This window comes from Ostrea edulis, chromosome 4 (assembly GCF_947568905.1).
Source record: "Ostrea edulis chromosome 4, xbOstEdul1.1, whole genome shotgun sequence".
In the NCBI taxonomy this organism is placed as follows: Eukaryota; Metazoa; Mollusca; class Bivalvia; order Ostreida; family Ostreidae; genus Ostrea; species Ostrea edulis.
In genome coordinates this window covers 46,053,811-46,060,944 of record NC_079167.1, presented here as the reverse complement: position 1 = coordinate 46,060,944, position 7,134 = coordinate 46,053,811, and the positions used below count along the sequence as shown (strand labels likewise).

Below are 7,134 nucleotides of genomic sequence, written 5' to 3'. Positions count from 1 at the left end.
GGTATCCCTGAAAGGCAGGTCTAGCATAGGGCTCGCTGGGTGGTAAAGCTTATCTGGTATCTCTCAAAAGTAGGTGACTTTAGGGCCCGGGAACCCGGGCTAGTTGAGCCTTGATAATTAACTCGGTATCCCTGAAAGGCAGGTCTAGCATAGGGCTCGCTGGGTGGCAAAGCTTATCTGGTATCCCTCAAAAGTAGGTGTTTAGATCTCCCGGGAACCTGGGCTAGTTGAGCCTTATTAAGTAACTTGGTATCCCTGAAAGGCAGGTCTAGCATAGGGCTCGCTGGGTGGCAAAGCTTATCTGGTATTGATTAACTTTTGATCAAAAATACCCTTCTGTACTTTCAAAAATAATTTCTAAAGATATGTTACTTTGACCACCGCTAGATATCATCAGTTTTGCTTTTAATAAGACTTCTTATTAAATATTATTTTTTTTCCATGTTGCATTCGCTGTTTTATCTACTTCCTAGGGGCGAGATCGAAAGTTCAATGTCTGACAAAAAAACTAAATTCACATAGTTTTTACGTCCCCCCCCCCCCCTATCCGCCCCCACAACGACCCCCTAAACTAGATATGATGAGTGTTTAAACTATAATCGATTAACAAGTAAGAACAAACGCGTATAAATAACTCTGTATACCCTATCTTCTGTTTATTCACAAATGAAAGTGTAGATTAAAACTATCAAATGTTCATTAAAATGTAATATCGTCATGTACTTTTAACAGTCACTTGTCTTTCTCCTTTTTCGACTAATGTGTAATCGATGTCGGATGAGAGAAACTTACAGAAGTTTTAACACCCCCCCCCCTAACTATTTGAATTTAGATTTTTATCCGAAATCAATCTGTTGATCTCGCCCCTTACAGTTTTTTATATCAAATTTCTTACTGTTTTTAACATCTGAGAGAATTAGGGTTTGATTAATTATGTTAATTAAATAATACTCTGTATACTTTCTATCAAATCGTATTTCTCTCCATATTGCGTTCATTGCTTTATTTATTTCTTACAGTTTTAATAGTTCAGCTAATTAGGGTTTAATTAGTAATCTTAATTAGTAAAAAAAATCCCAACAATTTTCTTTGCCTTCTTTATCGTAAACACATTTCTTTACGAAATTATTCGACGTACGACTTATCTTTCTATCTATGATCAGGGGCAAGTAACTCGTGGGTCACCTGCTTTTGAGGGATACCATCTAGTCATAACCTAAAGGAGTACTCTTTATATAGTAAATTCGACCCCAAGCGATACAATAGGGTCGGAAAGTCTCGTCATGTGACTCGCGAGAAATAACGTGAAATCGTACTTCCGGGCAGTTGTCAGGATGGCATTATCAATAATGTACTAGACTCGCTACGTTCAAAACCACATAGAGCTTACTACAAAAAGCGATAGAGCGGTGGATAACAACTGGGTTGAGAATATGTGTTCTAGATAGAGCTCTGAGTTATTACAAAGGTTGTCCAAGCGTCAATACGAGACATTTTCCAACAAAGTACAGCTATGTTTACATTATAGAGTCGTCTGCATCATATGCACTGTACAGTCGTTTGCATCATATACACCCATACATCTATATCTCCGAGTTTCGTTCAAGATATCGAAAGTCCTCGATCAAATCTCAGCAATATATTTGCGTAGTTCTGATTAGACTGATTCTTGATTGGTGTTGTGGTAACAACCCCCCCCCCCCTCTTAATAATCTGCATCGAGTGAAAACGCAAGAGCACTAGAAAAGAATAAAACTTTTTCCTGTTGTGTATAACATGGATATATAGCCCTATTTTATTCTATGATTTTGAACGTTTTACAGTTTCATTTAGAAATTTATTCAAATTATTTCATAAAAATATTTCTATAAAATAAAGACAGAACTTTTTACTGACACCAATCATATCAGTGACATATGGAAATCCCACGAGTCAGTTTTGTTTCCACTATGTAGATGCAGTAATTTATAATATTATAGTATATACATTTGGTATGTAAAACTGCATATATGAACAGATCCAGAAATTCGTGAGTGTATGTGTGTGTGTGTGTGTGTGGGGGGGGGGGGGGCTTTAAATCCGCGACTGGCATCTAAGATTTTTTTTTTATTTATCTGAATTTCAGCTGAATTATCACTAATCCAGATAGTCAACAAACATTTTAGTGTGCAATTCTATATATACTAGTATTGCAGACCCAGGGATTCAAATAAGGGGTGGGGGGGGGGGAGGGATTTCATGAGGTGGAGATCTATCTCCCCTTAAACCTGCCACTGACATATTTCATGGATGGTAGATATAAATACATGTATATCTTATGAATTTTGATTTATCTGAATTTCAGCTGAATTGATAGAACGTGATATGTCTATTATGAAATATTGACTAGTCCAGGTAGTCAATTTGCATTTTAGTGTGCATAATCTACATGTTTTGTGTGACAATGACTACAATGTTAATGTGTTAATCTTTCAGATATAAAAGGGCAAACAACACAGCTGGATAAAGCATCTTAAGTCTGGACTTCGTAAAGCTATGACAATGAGAGAAATGTATCCACCCAGGCAATCAGAATATAGGTAACTCACAAGAGCTCTTTATGCTCGTCAAGCTATCAATATTAAATGATATTCATTCTGTAATGAATACTTGTATACATGTAAATTCAGGTGATCCCAAAATATAAAGGTTCACCAAAAATGAATGCATCTCCAGACAATATAGACATTTTAAAAATGTCCTTTCTCTGCAACAGCAAAGGATGCCTGTACAAACATATAGGGATTTTTACTAGATAAATGCAGATGTCAATTATAAAGTTTTTCTTTACAAATTCGATCAGACAGCAGTATAAGTAAATAAATTTTATTATGCTATAAAAAAAATGTTGAATGTCCAAATAAGAATTATCTAGTATTGGTATTTTTATGAAAGAATATATAGACATAGTGGATGCCAGTCTTTTTAATATATCTTGTTTTGGTAAAATTTTCAGAGTGCAGCTCAAAGAGAGACATAGTTATTCGGCATCAAGTTTTCCATCAGCTTTACCTCACAGGCACCACTTGTGATTTCATAGTTTGAACACCAATGAACATGGAAGTGATTCTCATCCTTTGAGATGAATTATGGGAATTATACTTGGCATACATGATTGAGTCTTTGTGCCCTCTCCGCAATAACCAACTAGACAGACTTGTGAAAATTCAAATGTCTTCCATTAGTTTTATTTTGTTTTTGCTACAATTGATCAGTGTAAAGATGTGCATGAATCACCATTGTAACAATTTCTTTGACTAGCAACCTTAAATAAATGTTCACTTTATCATTTACTTGTATGCATTTAATACAACTTGACAATGCAGAATAATGTGAGTAAGAAGTTGTACATTTATAGTATCTCAGTCCAAAGGTAAGATTTGATAAATTGTGGAATTCATATCAGCTATTTCCTTCAGTAGAGGATTTGCAAATGTACAAGAGTCACACAGAGTTGAAAATCTTAGTGGACATATATATATATATATATATATATATGTGTCTGTATTGTGAAGGTATATGATTTAGAATATGGATGTTTTTAATTATTCAATTGTACACTCCACATGAATTTGACTCTTCCTGGTCTTGTAACAGCTGTGCTTCATCCTTACTGAAATGAGATTTTGATGAAAGAAAAGGTGATATGTTTAATGTCACTCCTGATTAAAGTTTATCAAATATATCAAATCCTTTATTAGCAAGAATCATATATCATATGGCTTCAACATCTCCAATACACCTCAGTGATCAACAATGTCACCATCAGAGGTGGATTCTGGATAGAATTCAGAACAATTATGCTACACAAGTGATAGCCTTTGCTGTGTGACAAATTTTGCACAATGTAGTTGCTGTCAGATAATGACTAGTTATTCAATTTTAAAGTTAAATTCAGTGTTATGTTTGTTGTATCCATTGCGATTTTTTCAGAGGTAAATTCGGCATTGAGCCCTCTGGCCTGCTAAATGTAGATCCCTTAGATTTAGGTGCAACTTCATAAGAGTCATAAGAAATTGATCACTGGTATGAACCCAAGTACTGCCCATCCTAGAAGTTGTTAAAATGGGCCCCATTCTCTTCATAACAGCCGCCAACACATTGATACTTCTGAAGGAAATGATGTATATAACAGCATCTGTAACAAGCATAGACATCAAGTGAATATCATTAAAAGTATTGCAGGGGTGGATCAAGAAGATTTGCAGGGGGGGGGGGGGGGGCAAGTGTAATTTATACTATCCCCCTAAAAGATGTATGTGTGTAAATTAAAATTATCAAAATTGCAACCCAAATCCCCCATATTTGTTACATATGAACTACCAAATGGGGGATGGCACCACCACCAACCCCACCCCCTCTTGTCCCAACACTGCATCATTAAACAGTAAATAAACATCTTGTATCAAACTTTTCATTTTCAAGAAGAATTCAAATGCCACAATCTAAATTGAATTAATTTAAGATCTGAATGTATGGGTGAATGTTTACTATTTCTTTGTTGTCACAAGAGGCATAGTGTTTTACAAACACATATACAGAAATGAAGTACATGTGTATCAAAAACTTTTTCTGGGTCCTGCATTATGTTTCTTAATGTAAATATTGTAAAAACATGTTATTTCAGTGATCCCAATCGCCTGAAATTTTTTTGTTTCCAAATTGGTAGCATTTTTCGTGAGGGTCGCAATAAAAACATAGCAATATCATTATTAATTAAAACATAATGAAAATGAGAAACTGATTGCCTTATAAATGTGTCCTCCCCCTCCCCCCCCCCCCCCCCCCCTATCAGCATCCCATAAAAATGTGTTATTACAAGTTTATATGATCAACTATTAATCAGGGAGATTGACAAAACATGGTACAAATAGATACCTGCATATATTTCCCGACCCCCCCCCCCCCCCCGAACCCTTTTGCATTCAGTTTGTCTCCTTTATCAAAAGTAACATACTGCATAATTGTGTCGTGTAATGTTAGTTCTAACTCATAAAAAACTAAACCCTTTAACTTGACAGCTGTTTATTATCGAAAATATTCAGTAAAATATGTTTTAGATCAATCACCCGGTCGTGGGTAGAGCTCACTGCTTCTGAGTTCTCAATCGGTGATTTAACTATAAAAATATAAGTATTATGACTTGTTTACCTGCAACTATAAATCCACTTCTTCTTCTTTTTGCATAAGTAGGGAATCTATATAGGCTGTAGGTTCATTTTAACACTTGTCATCTGAGCATAACCAACGCAAAACAAAGTGACATTTTTCGACTGCTGCCCGGAAGTAGTAAATCGAAAGTGAAAGTAAACGAGACTTTTCGACCCTATTGCTTGTGACTCAAACGTAGAACACTGCATTGACAAACGTGTAGGTGACCTAGGCTAGCTTAGCTTCTCTCTTCTCTCGAACACCAATCAGCGGGGAACCAGTTTACGAGTTATCCAGCTTTCGGCCGGACTACATTTACCTCTTGCATTTTACATCTGCATACGAAAAGGAAAGAGAAAGGTATCCGACTAATTTCTTGATGTATTTAATTTCGAACACATAATTGCACATACTGATAAAACCATTAAAAATGATAATACAAATAGATCTACACCATTTAAAACGATGATGTAATTGTGATGCACTTTTCTCTATAGTATACACCTTCTACACCTGTAGTATTATCGAGATACAGGTACCACATAATAACTGAAATAAGGGGAGAGGGGGGATAATGTCCCCATGACACTACACCGAGTCTCCCTATATGTTCTGAGAAATATGTTTCTCAGAACATATAGGGAGACTCGGTGTAGTGTCATGGGGACATTATCCCCCCTCTCCCCTTATTTCAGTTATTATGTGGTACCTGTATCTCGATAATACTACAGGTGTAGAAGGTGTATACTATAGAGAAAAGTGCATCACAATTACACACTACTGGTACATACACAATTCTTTATAGATATCTATAATTATCAATAGCTTGTGAGTCATTATCGAAATTTATGTCCCGAGCACAAAAATGAATTTTGCAAAGCGAAATTTCCTAAACTTTCACATGAAATTAGTAATGTGAGTTTTAAGTCTGTAATTAAAAACAATATGTGCCAGTAACAGGCTGCCTCACAGCAACCACCCTTAGAACCTGCTAATACATTGATATTTTCATGTTCCCAATCATCACCAGAAATAGGTTAATTCGGGTGTCATCGAGCATTTCATGTTGCAGATTTCATTATTTTTTTTATCTATCAACATTTACTTTATCTATGTGTGAATTCCTGAAATTAAGTAATATGTGCTAATAATTGTACACGTCTTGTACTGAAATTACATATACCCGCAAAGCGTTGTCCCTCAGATTTGTGTCTTTCCTGTTACACAAACAGAAATTATATGAAGCATGATCCGAATGATATTTCAAAATTTTTCTCGGCCTATAAGTGTTGTTTTCACTGTACCATGCTGCATTCAAAATGTGGTTCCAAATGTAAATAAAGGAGAAAAACCTTCAGAAAGATAGTCTTGTGTTATGACATTCCTCTGTACTTTGTCTACCTTGGATTTCCATAAGACTCAAAGATTGCCTTATATAATAATGATAGTCTTCTTTTTTGGAGTAGGAATTGAAATAAACAGATGATTAAGTTTTGGGATAAGTAATGTTTTGATAACAGGGGTAAGAAGTCTTCTTTTCCACTGTTGAATGAGTGCGATAACTTTTGGAATTTGAATACCATAATTCATATCAATAATTTCACAAAGATTAACAGAAAAATTGATACCTAGGAGACTGAAAGTTGTTGAGCCCCAATTCAACTTCCATATAGTATGGTGAAAGACTTGCAGATCTGAATTTTTTTTTGAACCAATCCAAACAATTTTGGTTTTTGAAGTCAGTGATTTTTCTACATTTTTCACAATTAAGGGTCCTACTGACTGAATTGGGAAAAATTGTTGACATTTCATTCAAATTGGAAAAAATCAATTTTATCGTAAATAAGTTTCAAAATCATATCAAACATTATATTTATTTATCTTTATTTTACACATCTAATTTTCTTTAACCTTCTAAAATTTTCAACTATTCTATCCAAATCA

The 7,134-nt window shown here is 35.0% G+C and overlaps 2 long non-coding RNA genes across 2 annotated transcripts; one reads left to right on the top strand and one right to left on the bottom strand.

Moving 5' to 3' along the window:
- The first annotated feature begins 398 nt into the window (after positions 1 to 398).
- LOC125681715 (uncharacterized) lies at positions 399 to 3,328 on the top strand. Its single transcript, XR_008802452.1, has 3 exons — positions 399 to 1,505; positions 2,476 to 2,579; positions 2,996 to 3,328. It is a non-coding gene; the product is annotated as an uncharacterized LOC125681715 (long non-coding RNA).
- On the bottom strand, positions 3,200 to 5,333 carry LOC125681714 (uncharacterized). Its single transcript, XR_008802451.1, has 2 exons — positions 5,191 to 5,333; positions 3,200 to 4,177 (listed from the first exon to the last, which is right to left on the bottom strand). It is a non-coding gene; the product is annotated as an uncharacterized LOC125681714 (long non-coding RNA).
- Positions 5,334 to 7,134: the final 1,801 nt, after the last annotated feature.